The following is a 20,755-nucleotide window of genomic DNA, read 5'->3' as shown; positions in this document are numbered from 1 at the left end:
GGATAGGCAGAGAAAAAGGACACATGAAGGTACCAAATGTTTTTAATAAGGTATTAAGGAATCATTGTCCTGATCTAGAAGCAGAAAATAAATTAGGTTCAGACAACCAACACTGAGCTGAATCTAATAATAGATTTTTATCCAGCACATAAAGCAAGTGGTTACCCATCCTCATACAGAAATGAAAAAATCAACTGAGAAGTTTGTTATTTGTGCAACTATGGACACTTAGGAAGAAGCTGAGACCACAGAAAGACCCAGGAAGACCTTTCCTGCACTGGAAATCTTTCAGAACATCTAAACAGCAGCATCCAGTGACTTCGGCATCTGACAACTGCAGGCAAGCTACATATCTTATCTTGTATTTTTCTACACTTCATATTGCTCACTGAAGAAAGGAAAAAGTTTTCAGCATTTTTAACAGCAACCACAGTTACGTGTGGATGTTGCTCATGGCATAAAGGCCAATACACCATCACTGAGTCAACTGTATGCTATTTTTGCTGCTTTTATTTGGGAAGATGATCTCTGCTGAGACAGAGGGGGAAAAAACACCTCAAACCAATTACTGACCTAAGACAGAAATTGAAAGATAGCGCCTTTTGTGCTGTGCCCACTGTGCCACTAAACTGTAGAGAAATTATATGTTACTCATCAGCATCCAAATTTAGTAGGAGTTGATCAGCAGAGATTCCAGCTTCAGCAAATTGAGTCAGAGACTTCAAAGACAGTCTGAACTACAACAAAAGTTTAAAGAGAAGTTTCAGTCATGGATGAAACATAACCCCTTCTTCCCTTCAGCTTCCTTACTTTCAGACTTTTGCTTGCAGTTTGAGATAATTATGTTTAAGAGAAAATCACAGGAACAGCATGAACTTGTATAACACCGGTTGCTATCTCCTGGAAGTATGAAGTATTGCACCCAAACGTGTAAACAATACAATATATCAACATCTTGCTCTATGAGCAGTCTTTGTTTCAAGAGCTTTTTCAAAGTAACAATACCATAATGCAAAGTACTAATAAAGCTGGAGAGGCAGGCTCTCACCATGCTCATTAACTCACCTATGGGGTTCTAGTTACAGCCCACATGCACATTCCCAAAATCTTTTCTCTCCCCTCCCACTCCTTTGTCTTATATTTTTCATTACAATCACACTTAGGAAGAAAATTATAAAGCTCAGCATGACATGCGTGTTTTGCTGCAGCTAAAACTATTTGGAAATAACAAAAGACTTGATAGAAAGGTATTGATATAGAAGGACTTTTACCTTTCTAGAAACAGCAAAAGAAGTTAAACAACTGAAGGTCATTTGAAGAAGAAAATGAATGCTTTCTGCTTTTCTGGGTGAGAGTTTCAAGGAGTTCCACAGCTCATTTGCTGCAGAGGTCAAATCCAATCCATGAAATTTCCCCCAAACATGTAGGCTTTTTACTACAGCTGTATACACAGCTGTCATCTCCCTCTTACACAGATACATTAGACTAATCTCACCAATGTGCAGCTTCATATAAATGGCTGTAACTAGGACTTTCCACACAGCAAGAGCAGTAAGAGCCATTCCCAATGCATGCACAACAAAGCCTATTCTCAGTTTCCCTTTGGAAGTTTTAAGTCAAGCTTGTCAATACATTGATCATAATTCATTCCCCAGTTCTGCTTCCCAAAAGGCATGTGTTGAAGATGTATTCCACTGCTTTGTGAACTCCTCATTTCCCCACCTCATTGTACAAAGATGCAGAAGTGGCTAACTTTCATAAACTGGAAAGGAGTACAACCTGGAAATGTATATTAATTTGCTAATCATCTTTCTACAGCAGATCAGAAGTCTTTGAGATGAGATGTCTCAGGTTCTATGTTTCAAACTTATGAGCATTAAGAGGAAAAAGCCATGCAAATGTTACAACAAACAAAAATAGGTAACAGTGTTACAAAAAAAAAAAAAAAACTTTGAAAACTGAAATAAATTTCAAAGAGAAAATTTAAAATCCAAAGCTGAAGGGCTCCTTTTTCCTTCTCCTCTATTTTTGATGCTTTCCTCCAAGAAATCATAGTCCACATAGTTGCACAGATTCAACTGTGCAGTTTATCACTAGAGGAGAGAATGAATGACAAAAATCTAAGCTCTCTTACCTCTAAGAAGTATTTCGTTGTGATTGCTCTGGGTTTCCTCCAGATGACAATGTAGGTAGCAGTTTTGTTGAAAGACACCAATTGCAGACCATGAGAATCAGCACGGACACATCTCAGATAGTTTTATGAAGCACTGTAGTGTAGCAGAACATGGCATCTGAAAGATGAATGGAAGCTTTTGTCAGTATAACTTTCATATCTTGTTTCAGGGATAACTGTTAGCAATAGAATGCCCCTAATTATTACTTAATTAACATTAGTTAGTCACAGTACTTCATTATCGTAACTTAAGCTTTATGTGGAAGATATAGGGTTGAAGCCAAAAGGCAGCTTTAGTCTCCCTATAAATATGACGTTCAGGAAAGAGCGCATGCAAAAGCAATAGCCTTCCAAGAAAGCCAAGAGGCATTTGAAGCATTTCTCCCAACATACTTTATAACACCTTCCCCAAAACCCTCCGCCAGAATAAACTAAATAAATAAATGAGCCACACAGATAATTCTATGGGGGCTTAAAGGAAAGGGCTAGTCAAAAGTCATAGGTGTTCTACAGAACGTTTCAATTCCATTATAAGATTATTGAATACAGAGTGCAGAAAACAGAAGATGAAGGCACTGCTTCATAGAATGAAGATTGTATTTTGCTTTTAGAACCTGAAGTGCTTTTTATTAAAAGTAATCTCTCCAACCATGCCTCTGAATTTCAAGACAGCACAGAACTTCTTCTGGCATTAACCTTAAGCTTATGCACCATCTGCAATCATAACCTGCCCCTGAGTAAAGGTAGCTGTTTCCTCATAGGCGATCTTGGCATAGCAAAATATGTGAATAGAATCCATAAACTCTTCAGTGCACAACTGCTGGGGTCTTGCAAAAGTACTTCTCTATTATAATTGGGCTCAGTGATAACAGTATAACAAAAAACACTTACTTGTCTTAATTTTGGTAATCGATACAACATCTCCTACCCAAGATGATTTTTCTCCAAATATGGAAAAAATATTACCTATTTTTATGGACAGTTTAATACCACATATTTCCATTTATTAAATCTATCATGTAGTGATACAGTAGTTTTGCTAGAATTCTGAAGATCGTTAGCATAAAGCCATTTTAGTTGTGCCTGAAAAGGGTGCCTTTATGTCTCTTAACACAACTCCTTAGTATCATTAGTTCTTTTCCAGATGTAAGAAGCAAATTCAGCTGAAGTTTCTGCTCATTAAGGATCTCAGTTTAGCTCCCTGCTAAAATGGCTCAATTACAAGAGGGATCAAACACCTGAAATTGCCTGTTATGTTATGAAAAAAAAAAAAAACCCACCAAAAAAAAGAAAAAAGGTATTTTTGGTTTTGCGTGTAAACAAAAGTCATTAAGAGAACTTTTCTCTGAGCAGTATTACAATCAAATTATTTTGAAAGTAAAAGAAAACCCAACGCAGGCTGACCTGAAGGTAAATGAATGAGTTTTGAAGATGATCACAATTTTTCTGCTTATGATTACAAAATTTAACTGGCCAGAACAACCTCTTCTTGAACATGACAAAATGCATTTTGTCACTGGACCAAGTAGCTGTATTTGGGCACTTCATAACAGATACTAAGCAACAGGCTAAGGTTCCAAAACAGAAGTCCAAAGGCAACCCCCAATTTACTCAGAAGGCATCAGTTCTAAAAGAAAACAGTACTGCTCTGCTATGTTGATCTTTTCACTGCTGCTTTTAGTAGTCATTTGCTTTGCTGAACAACTATATTCTAATACAACATAACTAGCAATGGAAATCAGACTTTCTAATCTGCAACAGATCTATTCTTCCCTCAATGCGTTGAAATTTCTGATTTTATTCATTGGTACTTTGCATTTTATGCAAGTAAAGTTAGAATTCTTATTTATATAATTGTTCAAAGAATTGTTGTATTTAGTTAAATCCCACTAGATTCCTGCCAGGTTTCTGTATTTAATTTAAAGGAAGAGTGCTCCAATATATCTTAAGCACAAACCCAAAAGGCACACGAATTCACTGCATTTTCTTCCTCCTATCCAGTTTCAAACCAGAGTCAATATTATGCCCAAAGAAGGCCTACAAATTCTGTGCTTTTGCCTACCTGAAGCATTCATTATGATTTAATAAGTTTTATAATCACTTTCAGAACATAGACAAATGGTACTGTAAAAATCATTTGTTCTTGAATTTAATTTTACACCTAGAACATAATGGAATATTTAATATTTAGCAAGTCAGTTCCACAAAGTTACTTTATACTGCTCAAGTGGGAAAAAGAGGTGCATAAGGGCATAGTTGTATTGGATGACTCAAGACTATATAAATATATCCAATTTCACTCAGCAGCAGAAGTCCCCCTCCCACTCAAAAAAATCCCAAACAAAAAAACAACAATAGCCATGGTTAACTTATCCTACTTAAGGGCTACTCACTCAGAATGGATTACACGGAGGAGCCATGATGCTCCTAGCACACAAGGCAACTATGCAGTGTTAAAGAACTACATCATACCATTTTAAATAGGGAAATTTATCTCATTTTGACTAACCTGAAACTTCCGATGTCAAAACTGTTCTTAGTTTTGCCAAAAAAACCCTAATTCTTTCAGTGCCTAAATGGAGATTAAATGGTCTGCTAGAGAATAATCCTCTATCAAATAGACAAGCAATACATTCCAAAATGTAAGAGGCATGAGTCACAGTAATTCTACTTTAAGATTCTGCAATTCTTACCCAGACAAGCTTGTTTATTTGAGAGAGTGAGGGCTCTGAAATCCTGCCCATGGGGCACAGGGAAGTCCTCCAACTACTAATGAATACTCAGTACCAAGAAAGGGTGTCTTAACATTGACACTAATGCTTTACACAGATCTAACATAAATACACACACAACTTTGTATACAAAATAAAAACGTGAATCATCTTTTTCACTTCTTTGTCTAAACGAAACCATCTCACTATTTTTCTTTTTTTTTTTTTTAGTATAAAACATTTGAATAGATTCTATCAGAGCTTGAAAACACACTCTAGCGTAAGCAAAAAAAATGGGAGGAGGACAAGAGAACAAGGAGAAAAATCAAATCAACAATGCACTTTTCTTCCATTGTGGAAGCCTTTATTCAAACAAGTGGTTGAGCAGCACTGGCCACATCCATCCATCGGTTAGATTAGCTATGATTGTACTCACTCATACAGTACCCTTTAGTCACCTTGGGCAATTAACATGTTGGTGCTTGGGGCTTTCAGAAGCCCTAGATTTCTGTTTCTGAATGAATCAAAATAAATACCTGCAGAATGAAGTCATACCAGTGGGTGTAAATAACTAGTAAAAATATCACCTATATCCATTATCTCTATTGACAGTGGGAACCAATCGAGGCATTAGATAGGAAGCTTGATTTTAGAAGGCATCTGTTTACTGCCGTTCTGAGTACTTTCCAGTGATCACTCATATATATATATATTCCCTTACCTAACTTTAAGAGTTTTCATTTAATTCAGTGGGTCATGAGGGCACCTTTCTGTGCATTAAAGCTTCCGTTCTTATAAAGAAAATAAAAAGTGATTGCAAGTTATTGATGCTGCAACAGTATCAGAAATTCAGTTCTGGTGAAAAAAAAAAAAAAAAAAAAAAAAAAGAGTTCTCCAAGATCACTGTATATCTAAAATCATCTCCACGAATGGAAATTATCAAAAGGCCAGACATAAAAAGCAGCAGTTCATAAATACTAATTAGCACCTTGCCAGTGATTGCATGATAACATTTACCAATGCATAATTGAATTCCAAAAAATTAAAAAACAGGGAGCGTGGGTAGATTTAATAATTCCTCCCACACTAGTCAGAATTTCTGACTATTTCTTCTAACAAGCAGTTAGATACTATACTTCTTTTTCCTCTTCATTTGTGAATAACAATCAGTCCATGTTTTTAATATTCTTGTATTTAAAGCTAAAGGTGAAAGGGAACTACTGTAAATAACATAGTAAAATAATTCCTAGTAATTCTAAATTTTAAATGTTGTACCTGTACACAAGTTTTTGCTTCATCTCTTGACTCTAGAGGAAGGTGTCCCTGTCCACAGCAGGGCCTTGGATTAAGATGATCTTTAAGGTTCCTTCCAACTCAAGCCATCCTATGATTCTGATATTATTAGGACTTATTTTTCCTACAGATATTGTAAGGAATATTATGTTATCCTATTAGTCTCTTCTTTCCTCAAACCTTTCCAAACTGTACACTTGTTATCCAGCACACTTATCTTGTGTGCTTGTATACACGTTGCTAGCCATCACCATCTCTCACACTAGTTGGGCTGTGAATAAGAACAGCTCATCAACCCTTCACAGGTCTGAGCAGACCGAAGATTTGAAAATCACATGCTCTTAGTCGTAGGATGAGTTACCTCAGGTGGTATTTTCTGGATTAAAGGAGTGATCTGAAAGCAGCCACGTGAGCCAACACATGCTTTTACTGCACAGAGGGCAAGATGAAAAACAGCAATGGCTGAGTATGATGCTCAAAAAAAACCACACAGGTCTGGTGGCTGGGTGTATTGTGGGTAACTATTAGCTATAGAAGAATGATACAAAAAAAAAAGTTAACTTTTTATTTATTTAAAAAGCAAAAACAGAACCATAGAATCACTTCAGCTGAACTATTTTTCCACAGTATTTTGTTAGAGCAATGCTGCTACAGTGTGAAAACCAAAGATCACAACAGCAAAGCACACAATCCTCCAGAGGCCATATGGAAACAAGACTGTTGCAACATTTGACAGAACACACAAAAATATCCAAGATTCCAATACAGCTGTCCCTGCAGTGGGGTTCAACCTTGGAGAGAGAGTGACATTCTCTAAATATTTAGGAAAATAAAACAATAAAGGAAAAGAAAAAATGTACCAACCCTCTTCCAAGAATCATAATGTTCCCATCTGAGACTCAAAAACAATTACAAAAATAAAAATAAAAATCCCACAGATCCTTTCAATCAGCATTGCTTCCTGCACTTAAAAAACACCCCAAAAAAAGTCACAGGTCACACAGGTGTGAGAGGAGCATCACTTGAACCACAAAGCCTAGCACTGCTTTAGAAATCCAAACCCTGCAGTGGGCATCTTTAACGGACCTGAACTAAAAGATGCAGAAGTGCAGGGTTGAGAGAAAACTCCTGTGCTTCAGCTGCATATTCCCCAGCAAGCACCAGTCAGCAAATTTACACTCCCCCAGAACATTTAGCACCAATTTTTTTTCTCCCCATTGCAGGAAACTGGAGCACAAAACATAAGTGGGACCCATTTAAGAGCAACTAAAAGCCTGGTACATTCAGTTTCTGAGGTGTTCATTCACCATACCAGAAATCATCTCTGCAAGCCCTTGGGAAGATGCTGCTAGAGATTCTGGCTTGTGTCTCATATCTGACAGGCAAGCTTTGGTATAAGTTAATTAAGAAAAGAGACTATGGAGCCCTCTAGCAGAAGGCACACAGAAATGGGAACCCTTCAGAAACCACTTTGGTTCTTCAATGTTTGCATAAGAACCATTGACTGTAGTTGGAAATAGATACGCAGCAGCCTCTCTCCCACATAAGAATAAGCAGCACCCACATCAAGAAGTTCACCTGTCCACTCATACCTAGCAGACACTCTAGCAAACCTGGATAAAATCCAAAAGAAAAAAAAGTTGCATTTGTAAGAAGACATAATAAAATCTCTCGTTTCACTTACAATGCTCAGAAATGGTAATGTTGCATCCCAGATGTGCTAATCAAATGGTAAAGTAAAATCAGCTTAGCTGGCATTAAATACATTATAAAAAACTATTATTAAATTAATAATAATTAACATGCTTTGGGGTGTTGGTTTTCCTTTGTTTTTAATCATCAACATGCACTTGTGCTCCAGAATAGTATTACACGGAGGGCACCACAAGCTGCATAATACATGTTTACCTTGCATTTCACCTTCACAGCAAATGACATTAATACATCATTAACGTGACATCAGATTATCCTAGAAAATACAGCACTACACATTAAACTCCAGTAAGGTACTCTGGCTAAGAAGGACTGCCAACATTGGTCCCAATAACAAAGAGGATACAATAAAATCTAGAAACCTAAAAAGTACCACAACTTCCAAATATTTGGAACTACATACATTATAGACAGTACTATGTGTGCAGGTGGTGAAACTGAGGTGCACACCTGAAAAGGGGTTATAACAATCATTGTTGTCTCTCACATTTTCCCCTTCACATATTGCTTAAGATTTAGTTACTGAGTTCTAAGAGCCTGGAAGGGCCGCTTCTCTGGCAGAACCAGCAGCAGCCAGGTCCAAGTCAAGTACAGCTTCCTTGACCAAGTGCACCACCAGGCAGATGGCTGCCATACCCCTCAAGTCCCTGACAGGGAACGCAAAGGCTCAGGGCAAACAGAGATGAGACATGGCACCAAAATACAGGCGACAATTACAGAACTGAAGATACAGCTAGGTATGTTAGCTTGACTGCAGTAGTAAAGTAATCACTGAAGCTATACGACTTCACATCATCCAGGGTGCTATGAGCACAATTCATAACAAACACTAGCACAGCCTTCACATTATTTCCTAAATTCTTTGAAACTATGCTGATTTAATGGAAGGTATTTCTGCAGAGTTCAAAAGTTGAAAAGTATTCGCTTTTTAATTCCTACCCTGTATCAGGTTTCATAATTTAGTTGACAAAGCTGCTAAGAAAACAGAAAATAAAAGCATGTCAAAGTCACCTACTAAAGTACCAGAAGAAACGAAAGCAAGTCAGTGTAATCATTTCAAGTGTTCTCATTCATTATTCCAGAAGAACTAATAATTTTCCTTGCAACTGTTCCGAGTTTCTTGGGTGCCCTAATACAGGAAAGGGTGTCAGGGAGATCAACATTATCAAGGAAGTAAAATAAAATAAAAAATAATAATAGCAATTAAGAAAAGGGTTCGCTTTGCTCAGGTCATGAAGCTGGAAGGAAAGTTTTCTGCATCACATTCCTTATTTTCTGTAACAGATCTTAAGCTCAGCAGAACTGTCACCCAACAGTCATCTCACAGTATAACGCACATCCTTCCCCAGTTATGTTTTTGAGTATTAAAACAGAAAAAGGCATTGAATTAAAAGTCTTCCTAATACTTAGTGAGGTTTTAAAAAATATGTATTAAAAAAAAGTAATCTCTACAATGATAACAATCACCTCCCATTCATGCTGTATTTATAGAGAGAAAAACACAAAAGGCCATGGCATTTAACTATTAATACTGCAAGTTCCCTGCTTTGGTAAGTGTATTGTAGTGTAGTGAGTTTGGGGTGCCGTTCTGTTGTTGTTTTTCTCCTTCCCCAGAAGTGATTCATTATTTCAGCACGTTTGAATCCCATCAAACTACCATCTTCACAGGAAGCAGCTCAGGAGACTGCATAAACCCCTGAAAGCCTCCCCAAAATTAATTTGCATGCTCTAATAGCTAGAAAAAAAAAAATAGAGCTGAGTTGCACTGAGCTGGATCGCAGCACACTGGTCATTCCAAGGTCACTGCTACATCCTAACAAGAAATAAGATGCACAATGTTCACTTAAACCACGTGAGGAAGAGTCACTGTTATGGAACTATGAATTACTAAAAAAGAAAAAAAAATAAAATGGTAGGAATAGGAAAGGAAATGGAGGAAGAGAACAAGGACATTAACCAAGCACATGAGGAGGAACAATGATAGTTTCTGATATATTTCACTCTTTCATGAAGAAATATCATGCAGGCTTTTCACAAACTGCTTGAGATCTTTTGTAGAAGAAATATAATTATGAAGAATTCTGGTTAAGTGAAAAAGCAAACAAATATATGTTTGCTTCAATGTTTTTATGCAGCCAGCTAAAAATAAGCTAGATAATGATATTTTTTATGTGTACACCATAATAAAAACAATTAAGAATTACAGAATGGGAGAAACAGATGGTTACTGTTTGGGGTTTATTGAAGTTTCTGTAATTTCTACAAGCAGGCCTGGAAACATATCATCTTTTCTGAAATTCTTTAATCTTGCACAATTCTTTGAAAAGAACTAAAGCACCAAATACTCAGGCCCACAAAGCTTGAATTTCACATTTTTTGCTGCAAAAATGTTAACAGAAATTGAGTTAAAAATTGACACTTTTTTTGCTCCAGTTAGATAAGTTGCTTGGGCAGAACTCTTAACATCTCACAGCCCCTGCAAATCTTGTAAATCTTGGATCTGCATGAATGATGATACTGGTGAGTATGGCAGACATAAGCAAAAAATACATGCTGCAGATGACTAAGCAAAGTGTTTTAAAACTAGAATGGAAGAGGGGGGCTATTTAATGTTGGGACTGCTTTCTGACAGCTTTAATTTACACATCAAAAGAGAAACACACTCTAAGATTTTGTCACCGTAATGGTTTTGCTATTACATTAACTAGCAATTACTACACAATGCAGTGCAAGCTGAGTAGGCTTTAAATGCCAAGTCCCAATATCCAAACTTCCTTAGGCTGTTATTTCAGTGTCTTCCACACTTTGAAAGGAGAAAATTGCCTAGATTACAATTGCACAGATTAATAATAACTAAGAATGCCTCAAAAGGCTGTTTTCTATCCTCTGCGTAAGGAAGAAAAAAATATCTGTTGTCATTTACCATTTACCCAGTATTTCAGAAGTAAAGCACAGGGGTAGAAGCTAGGCGGCGTTTTCCCCTCCTTCTGTGAAAGTACTGTGCTACCGTGGGATAAAAGGTAATTTGTACACTGAGCAGTTAGATAATAGCACATCACACTGGACCTGTGTTTCTGGCTGGGCAGGGTGCAGCCACACAACGTATCTTCTGTACACTCAACAAATTCAAGAAATAGCAATCTCTCCCAAGAGTCTCTGTAATTTCAAGTTTGCAAATCCCTCATCTTTGGGGCGGCAAGCATAGGAGAACAGAGATTTCTGCTTCCTATTCCTTATTTAAGAATCTGCAGTTATCATCAGAGAGGATAGCAATATGTGCAGTAATATTAATTAACCCTTCTTCAAAATTAGAAGTTCACTCTTCCCTTCATGGTTTATTATAAAGCTTTATATGTAATCTTCAAGACCTTTAGACAAGGTAAACATTATGTGTGATAAAACTTGTTCTTTGAGCTGTAAATTCTGGAGTCATTAAGAAGAGTGGAGAACTGCAAAAAAGCTGCAAATCTCTACAGACTCTGAACCATCTGACCTTCTAAGCATGCCTGTAGAAGCAGGTAGCACTCTTCTTATCATTAAAAAAAAGTATAAAGAAGGTTCGTTTGACACTTTGTGTCCACCCCAACCCCCCCTCCAAATACTCTTCACCCTCCAGAGTGTCTATCAAGTAATAGCTCGAACTGGGCAATCAGCATGAACACAGGAGTTGCTCAAAACCCTGTGCACATCAGGATCCAGACTGACGAATTTAGATGAACTCGGCAAAGCCAAAGAAAATTAAATTAAAATTAAAAAATACCACACAGTCAAGAGGATTTCCCATCCACTTCAAGCTATTTTCAAATGTAGAATTTTTGTGACAAGGACAGAGATGATGGATTTTCCCAATATTTTTTTTCAATTATTACTTTGGCTTTGCCTTTCACAGTTAAAAGGTGTTGCTTATCCAGTGGCAGCATCTACTCTGTCTGCATATCACAGTGACCACATTAATGAACATTTCAAGTGCAAATATTCAGCTTTGATCCACTGACTAGTTTTTCATGCAAAGGTGCAATACTGTTCTGGCACAGGAGGATTCTTTCTTATACTTCGATTTGTTCTTATATGCAGTGGTTCAGATTTCCCACTGAATGCCTTGGGAACACTTAATACATTGCTAGACAGAGCTTCAACCCATACAAATTGGAGTTCAGCTGTAATTTGCTTTAATAGAATCATGTCTATTTACTTAAACCAAATTTCTCTGTTAAAGCATGCAACAAGCATTTGAGCATGTTTTTCACTGCAATAACATTTGATATCAGATGTCTTTCTCTGCAACTGCTGCATTTACTTTTCTGCAGTGTTCAAGTTTTCTTAAGGTGATGCCAAGATCACCTGCTAAGATGCCTCAGCCCAATACTTTAGTACAGTGACAGGAACATCTGAAAATAGACACAGGCTCTTGCAGTTATGCAGGCTGGTCACACAGTTCCATAATTAGATCTCCAAACAAAATTTGAAAGGGTTGATACCAGTTTTTCAGTGAGCACATTTTCCAGGCTACCTCTTTTAGCTCTGGATTACCATATCCATACATGTATTGTACTTTCATTCACCTACGTCTCAATAAGTGAAGACTGTTTTGGGGTTTAGAGTGGTGGAAAAGTTGCAGTCATGGTTTTAAAGGGTTTTTTTTTTAGTTGAATTCAATCTATTGCAGTGTTTTAATAAACATTCTGTTGGAGTTGTTTTAAATATAGTCCAGGAGAAATTAATGATTAGAAGACAACAGCTGGAGATCCTATCACCGTTACCCGGCTAAATTGATTTTCTCAGAATAGCTACAGGAAAAAAGAAAGCTACATATCAATTTGTGAAGTTTCATTGGTAAGAACACTGTGCACTGCTATATCCTCAAGGAAAATTACTTTTTAACTTAATTTTTCAGAATTCACAGCAATTTTGTTTATTTATTAAATTTTTCTATGAGAAATGGCTCACTTGTTACAGTAAACTGTATTTTTTCCTAATTGAAATCCTTTAAGAAAGAAAATTTTAAACCTCTCTGATGTAATTTACACTGAAATAAGTATTTGCTAGTATGGAACTCCATGTTCTATGCACTGCAGAGATGCAGTGCAGACAACTTAGTTTTCTAAAGTCCTCCTATAGGTATTCCCTTCTCCATTATGCATCGCCTTACAGAATGACCTTCATAAGTTTATCTCCCTGTGAAGACAAGTAACATTGAAACCTTAATGCCCTGTAAGCACGGGTGTTGTGAATTTACCAGGGACTGCCAACGGCAGCTAAATGTAAGCAGTAGCAAACACCGGCATTGACACACATGCGGTAAAACCAGCTGGGCAAGCTGATAGCACCTCCAACTACTCACCCTAGGGTTCTCTGAAAAACTGTCCTCCCAGCATCTCAGGCAGAGGAGCAGCATCTCCTCAGCCACCCACCTGCAGCTTGGGCTTTCAGGCTACCTCACTGCACCTTAAGCAGCCACTAATACCTCACCCTAGTTAAATTGACAATGGAAATTATTTCTTCCCCCAACCTTCTTTTTCTGGATGGAAGGTTTCATTTCAGAAAAGAAACTACTCAGTTTTGCTACAGTCTCAGATATTTGCCTACAGACGTTACAAATGCACCCTCTCTGGAGGCATTTAAGGCCAGGCTCGATGGGGTTTTGAGCAACCTGGTCTAGTGGGAGGTGCCCCTGCCTATAGCAGGAGGTTGGAACTGGATGATCCCTTCCAATCCAAACAATTCCATGATTCTATATTGAAGACTCTCTAAACTATTCAAATTCCATCCACATTAAAGAAGTAGACAAGTAATTTGCTAGAAGTTCACAAAGTTCTTGTATATCTGAACAGTTAGTACCATTCAAAAATTCAGGCAAATTTCCAAGACACTGTATGTGCCCATGCAGACTTGATATATGATAGATACAGGCTACTCCAATACCATAAAACACCTGAAATATCTCTGTAAGTCAAGTGATAAATCACAGTAAGAAAATGATTCTCAGTATGACTGTGTCCAAATGCAATCAATGCACACCAGAAATGCTGAGCACGAGATTTTGTATTGGATTTTAACTTCTAGTGTAGTCTGATCAAATGCAGCACAGGCTGCACACTCAACCTGCACCCATGGAATACCTACTGTGGCTAGAGATTCTGTTTGGCCTTGCAGCAATCCAGAACATCTCCAACCTAAAAAACCAAGCCACGGCCTACTTGGAAGTCAGCTCTGTCCTGTAATGGATAAAGTAAAAAAAAACACAAACAGTAAAATCAGCTGGAGGTGAAAGAAACCTTTATCGTGGCAGACAATACCATGGATTCTCAGGACTTTTTTTTTTTTAATATTTCATACAGCTTTAAACAACATGGAGTTTTCTTTGTCCTACACACCAAAGCTTTAGCACGTCCTGCATGCTACTGCATTTAGCGTTATTTTTCTCTGGATCTTAGCCTTGACCATTGAAAGCCAATGAGCTTTTCTAACATAAAAATATAATGAAGTCTACATCAAGTACTCCTACTCTGAAAATTGGATCATCTCAAATTTAATACGATCTATTCTCATAAATGGTTGGTTAAATGTATTCTGCAGCAATGAGTTTGGAGGGAAGAAAATTGATTTACAGTTAGCTGGTGGTCTGGAGAGGAGCGGGGAATGAAGTTGTACTCAACTGGATTGCATAAATTTTAGGACAGAGGCAGATATTTTGTACCCCTTCCCCACACCTCATATTAAGACAGTTCTCTGACAAAGAATTATTAAAATTGTGCTCCTTCCCTTTTCTCCCTCTCCACTCCTTTTCTTCAGTTAAACATAAACAGATGCATAATCTAACATAGTTCCTATCTTCAATATTCACCCATCTAGCTGCATTCGTTTGCTTAGAACAAGATTAAAATTCAGGAAAAAAAAAATCTTGAAAACTAACAACAGTAATTGCACGCTAAGAAGGTCGTACTACAGTGCTGCTGACTGCTACTGTGACTAATATTATTACAGATGTATGTATAACTAATTTTTCACTTTAAAGGAGTTTTTGGGGGCTCAAATATTGAAAATTATGTAGTTTTGAGAAACTTAAGTGGTTATCGCTTTATGTACATGGTCTGATAGTGTTAGAAAAAGGAGAAACAGTTAAACTAAAGGGAGATTTAAATTAGACATTTGGAGGAAATTCTTTACTCAAAGGGTGGTGAGACGCTGGCACTGCTCCCTGGAGAGCTGTGGGTGTCCCATTCCTGGAGGTGCTCGAGGCCAGGTTGAATGGGACCCCGGGCAGCCTGAACTGGTGGGGGGCAGCCAGCCCATGGCAGGAGATTGGAGCTCAACAATCTCTAACATCCCTTCCAACCCAAGCCATTCTGTGACCCATCTGTAGAAAAAAATTAAACCAAAGTATAAGCAATAAAAGGTTCATCTAAGTAAAAGCTAATAAAATACTATGATAAAAAAATATTCTCATGGTTACCCATCAAAGGAACATCATGCCATAGCAACATTCAAATTAACCAATTCATCTCATATAAAATGTTTAAGGAGCTACTCTCTCATAAACTTCACTGTAAGATCCTTAAAAGTAATTCTATGGCCATATAGTTTTGAGAACAATTTTTTCTTTAGGCAGCATGTAAATAGCTGAAGTTTCAATTCTCTTATCATTCATTTGTAAAAAAAACAACAACAAAAATGTATTATTGCATTAAGACGAGCACCACTTGTTACTGTTGTTGACAACCTTGTAACTTATGCCACTCTGACATCTGTTCCCCTCTGAGTATAGTTGAAAAGCTTCACCTTGGTACAAATCTTAAGCTAAGGTATCAAATCCTGACACGTTCTTATCCTAGTGAGATACATGTGCAATTCACTTATCAATTTCACCATTTGAAGATAGGACCACTATGGGATTAGCTGAGGGATGGAGTAAGGGAGAAGAACAGATGAAGGGAGGCATTCAGCTCTATGGGTATGACCTCCAGATCATTATTATCCTCTTCTAAATCACTAGAATCCCCTCAATGGGGGATCAAATCTCAGACAGAATCCTAAGCCTATCTACAAAATTAAGATATCAACAATTTCCAGAAAGGTCGTGGTGTGGGAGGAGGGTGTAATATAATCCTCAGATCAAATGCATTTTATTAAATGAACATTATGAATACGCCTATCTTGAAACCCTGTTTTTGAATACTACAGTACATTATCTTTAAGTATTCCAGCTTGTCCTGTATCCTGATGTTCTTGGCTGCACTTAAGTAAGTGGTTCTTCAGAACAGCCGCTTGAAAGGGGAGCTAACGCACACCATTAATTCTTCATAGTTCCATTTGCTCTTTACTTGCATTATCACCTCAACCAAAAACCTACAGACTGAACAGTAAGACTGAAGCCCTTTGGAAAGGAGAGATACACTTCTAGCACACTAATGCTTCCAATTTTTATTCAGAACAATGGGAAACTACTGGCATTATCTCAAATGCAGGTGGTACATTTGTTCCAGCACCAGCTGACTGGTTCAGAAGATTTTTGATGAGTTAGAAAACTAGTAATTATCACCACACAAACTAGCATGGATCCAATTCATGAAGTGTCAACCCAGGCACAGTTCAGTCCTCTGTTAGACTGAACTTTAAATTATTTCTTGCTTTTGGCCTACTTGTCTCCCCAAATTATGCAGAGTAATTGACAGAATTTGTGTAATTAACAATTCACTTTTTACCTCTAGATACTGGCAAACTCCAGCATCAAAAATAAAGCAGCTTTAGATGGTGAAAATTTTGCGATTAAAAGAAAATTGGATACATTCAATTTTGCTTAATTACTAAACATTCATTTTTGACCATAGCAGGAAGGTTTATCTAGATGCAAATGTTACTCTAGAGCACCAGAATGATTATTTTTATTATCACATTCGTAATTAATACATTACTAGTTGTGGATTAATTTGTTTTCTCTAATTTTCATCCCCTCAAAGTGAGCGCAAAAGCAGCACTGCAATCATATTGCTTATGGAAGAGGAAGCGTCTACATAAAGGATTGTTTTTCCTTAGGTCTTTTCATGGGAGAGGAAGAAGGCAGGGTATTTTTATTTTATTTTTAATTTTTAAACATGGACTGCTGTCTGACAAAAATATCTGCACTTCAGTTCACATTGCTATTTATGACTGGTGTATGAAACAATTCATTCTCCTCAACCAATCCCTTTTTCTCCTGAGGTGTTACAGTTAAAATATGTCAGATTTTGTCAAAATCTTGAACATCAGTTTTGATATAAAGAGCAAGGGTTGAGCTACACAGCTTGAAAATACGTTGACTGTGTAGTTTCTATATTAGTTAGGTACAAACATGCTGAGTGACCTACTTTGCTTATTTAATTAGATTGTGAAGAGAATGTCTTGCATTACTGACAAGGATTTTTTTCTTGCTGAAGTAGGAAAAAAGACAATTCCAAATGCCAAGCTTCATTTTAATTTCAGTAACACAACATTATAGGAAAAACAGATTATAGCTGGCATGGTTGGATGTTGTGAAGGAGACAGCAAATATGAGTCAAACAAGGCAATTAAAAATCTGGGAAGGAAGACCAGCATGAGACTGCAGGCTCTTTTACTTTCATGAACTTGTATGAAATATTTATGGCTTGTATTGTATATTTTAATCTCAACCTGTATATAACAAAGGCTACAGAAACAATTATTCCCTTCGTTTCCTATCAAGATAGCAAAATGTTTCAATTAGAAAGGGAAAACATTTCCAGTTAGTAGCATTCAAAAAACAAGTTATCAATATCAGCACTGTAGGATTTTTCATACTCTCCAATTAACAAGTATTAGAAGTTTCCTTGGCACTCAAGTACAATTGTACTAACTTCACAGGATAAGGTAGTTTTGATCATTTTTTATTAAAAAAATTGGTAATAATTTTGATTTTTTTTAATAAAGTAAAACCGTAAAAATAAAAAGCAAACACTTGAATGAACTGCTCATATGAAACAACAGATTTTGTTTTGCTTCCCCACTTTTGGTGAAAATCCACTTATTTTTATATGTAGTTTAATAGCCAACATTAAACCCAATGGGACAGATACCCCTGGAGTCTTCCAGGTATATGTATGCATCTTTGTTCACATAAGATATTCACGTTTAATTGGTTTATTACATTTGTTCATTTCATTTATTCTGCTATTTACAAAAATTAAATTGAACAAAGTGATTTATATGTAAAATATACAGGCATATAAAGAAAATATATTTATTTACTAATCAGTAACATTTTACTAAAATTCACCACATGAAGTGGGTGAAAGTGGGTCAAATACTGTTGTTTTCCAAGTTTGCTTTAACTGAAACAGTAGAATACAGAAAAGTAAAATACTCCATTCAAGATGACTATTTCCTTTCTTCTCTTCCAACAGAAGCTATTCATCTTCCTTAGAAGGATCTCCATTACAATTTCTATTCATCATTTAAAACACAGAAGATTAGAATTCTAGGGAAAATTGTAAATAGATGTTTTATTTTTTGTATCAGACCTTTATTAGTATTAAAATAAAAAGCACTTGTCACTAGTGACTTTTTGCTTGAGTTTTGCTATAACACACCTTTCTTTTAAAGAAAAAATACTGACTGTCAGTTGTATGACAGGCCCTGTCAGAATCCTGACATTCTTTGCAAATATCTAAAGGACTACAGTGAGAGCTCTGCTTATCTAAGTGGCATTACATGTAGAATAGTAAGAAGCCCTTTAGTAACATCTGTTCAAGATATTTATTTGCAGTGTTTTGAGCTGGCGCAACACCTTTACATACCATGCCAAAACGCTGCGTCGGGCAGATCTGATTCACATTTTTCCCCTTATTCTCAACATTCCCCAGGGCTCCTCTACTGATGAGGCAATGGCAGAATTTCTCTTCCAGCCCCCAACCCTGCTGAAATGATTTAGGGGAAGGAGGGAACAAGGAAGGTACATGCTACAATGGGAAATTTCATGTGCTCCCTGACAAAGAGATCTGGATTATCTCACCCAGCTTCACAGGAAGCATCATGGGAATAGTTAAATTGGTAAGATCTAAAGGAGAGTTGGGCACATCTTCTCTTCAGCAAAATGAGAAATAGGGATAATTTCTTTTCATCAGAACAAAACTAAACAGTATTTCTTATGCATATTTGCCTAGTCTCTGGCTCAGACAATATTCCTAAATTTGTAAATTAAATCTAGAATTGTGACAATGAAGCATCACCTCTGCAATGAAAGATGTAATTAAGCTTAGTATTAAACCATGCAGAAAGGAAGAAAAACTAATAGAGCATCTTCAATCACAATGCTGTCAGCTCTTCAACAAGTAGACATTAATTTCTTGAATATGACACTAAGTCTTTCTTCAAAAGAAATTAGCCCTTTTTTAGAATAAGTACTGCTATTTCCATAAAGTTTCACATTAAAGAGATGAAATAATGGGTCTAAATTCCAAATATTTAACAGTATCTTCAAAAAGGGCCAGAAGCTCAAACTGACTCACTAGACAGGAAAAACAGCCCTATGTTTTTGTTATTTGTTTACTTTAATATTTTATATGATGCCAAAATAGTTATAAAAAAAGGTTTTCATGGTGAAAACTTCATATTAGTGTTATCAGACATGAGTAAGTGAACTTCACAAAGTAAAAATAGATCAAAAAGCAAAGATACAAGAGTACTTCACTAGTTATGGAAAGACAATAAGCCAGATTTCTCAGGAACTGAGAACAAAGTCACGGTTCAAGCATTATTTATAACAGTATTTCTTAAGGTTACTGCAAACCACTATAAGACAACAGTAAATAAAATCCCCATGCATTCTGCCTTTGGATACAACACACCAAACATAACATTCAAGATTAGCAAAAATCCACAGCATCAGAAAGACTGACAGGTAAACAAGTTGTAGTCTTTTCTTGCAAACTAATAACATTACCAATTGTCAACAGGCCTTTTGGATGTGTTGCAGTATTCTGTAATTTCTAGATTATATATAAGCATATCAACATCAAAAGGGCATTATCTGAGCATAGTACCAATTGATATTACCAGGAATTGGAGAACCTTCACTGCTGTAAATAAAAACGTGTAAAATAACTCATTCTCCACAGAAGCTTTACTACTTATACACAGCTGAACTTCCATGTCAGTCAGTTCAGCAGGGTGAAGTCTAGTAGATAGTTTCTCCAGTTACGTTGAGAATTCATTGCTTTCAGATCTAGCACTGTCATGGTTTAGCCCAGCACGCGGCTAACAGCACACAGCCATTTACTCACTTTCCCGCAAGTGGGATGAGAGAGAGAATTGGAAACAAAATAGAACTTGTAGGTTGAGATAAAAGCTATTTACTATGACAGAAGAGGGAAATGGAAACAAAAGTGCAATGATAATAATATATATATAGCCACAATGCAATTGCTACCTACTGATGAACGCACAGGAGCAATACAACTCTCCACCAGCAATGCAAGGCCTCAGTGTCCACCGACTGACACCAGCTACCCCAGAACAGCAGCTGCACTGGCCAACTTCCCACAGCTCAATGGCCATCCACATGGTGTCACTTAATATGAGATAACCTAATTCAGGCACCTGTCCTGGTTCTGACTCCCCTTGTTGCAACACCATCATGGCAGCAGTTCTTTCACGGTAATGGATCTGGTCTGACTTCCGCTGTACTCCCACTGCTCAGTAACAGCCAAACATAGGTGTGCTGCTTTTAACACTGTTCCAGCTGAAACCAGGACAAGCATAAAGAAAAGAAATGATTATTAACACTAATGTAAAACAGCCACTGATCACCCCATCAGTCTCAAGTGTTTGGCTTTCTGCTTTACAGCATTGCCTCAGCTTACATTTCTGGAAC

At 37.0% G+C, this 20,755-nt stretch overlaps 1 long non-coding RNA gene across 2 annotated transcripts in view; it reads right to left on the bottom strand.

Moving 5' to 3' along the window:
* Positions 1-20,755, bottom strand: part of LOC101749016 — a 563,751-nt gene that overhangs the window by 342,005 nt on the left and 200,991 nt on the right. For both annotated transcript variants that reach the window (XR_006930943.1, XR_005862405.1), the window contains one exon: positions 2,135-2,291. This is a non-coding gene — a long non-coding RNA (uncharacterized LOC101749016). The remainder of the gene's footprint in view (positions 1-2,134; positions 2,292-20,755) is intronic.

The sequence above is a fragment of the Gallus gallus genome, chromosome 9, assembly GCF_016699485.2.
Source record: "Gallus gallus isolate bGalGal1 chromosome 9, bGalGal1.mat.broiler.GRCg7b, whole genome shotgun sequence".
Taxonomy (NCBI): Eukaryota; Metazoa; Chordata; class Aves; order Galliformes; family Phasianidae; genus Gallus; species Gallus gallus.
Note: the sequence above shows the minus strand (reverse complement) of the source record. Positions and strands in the feature narration are given on the sequence as shown.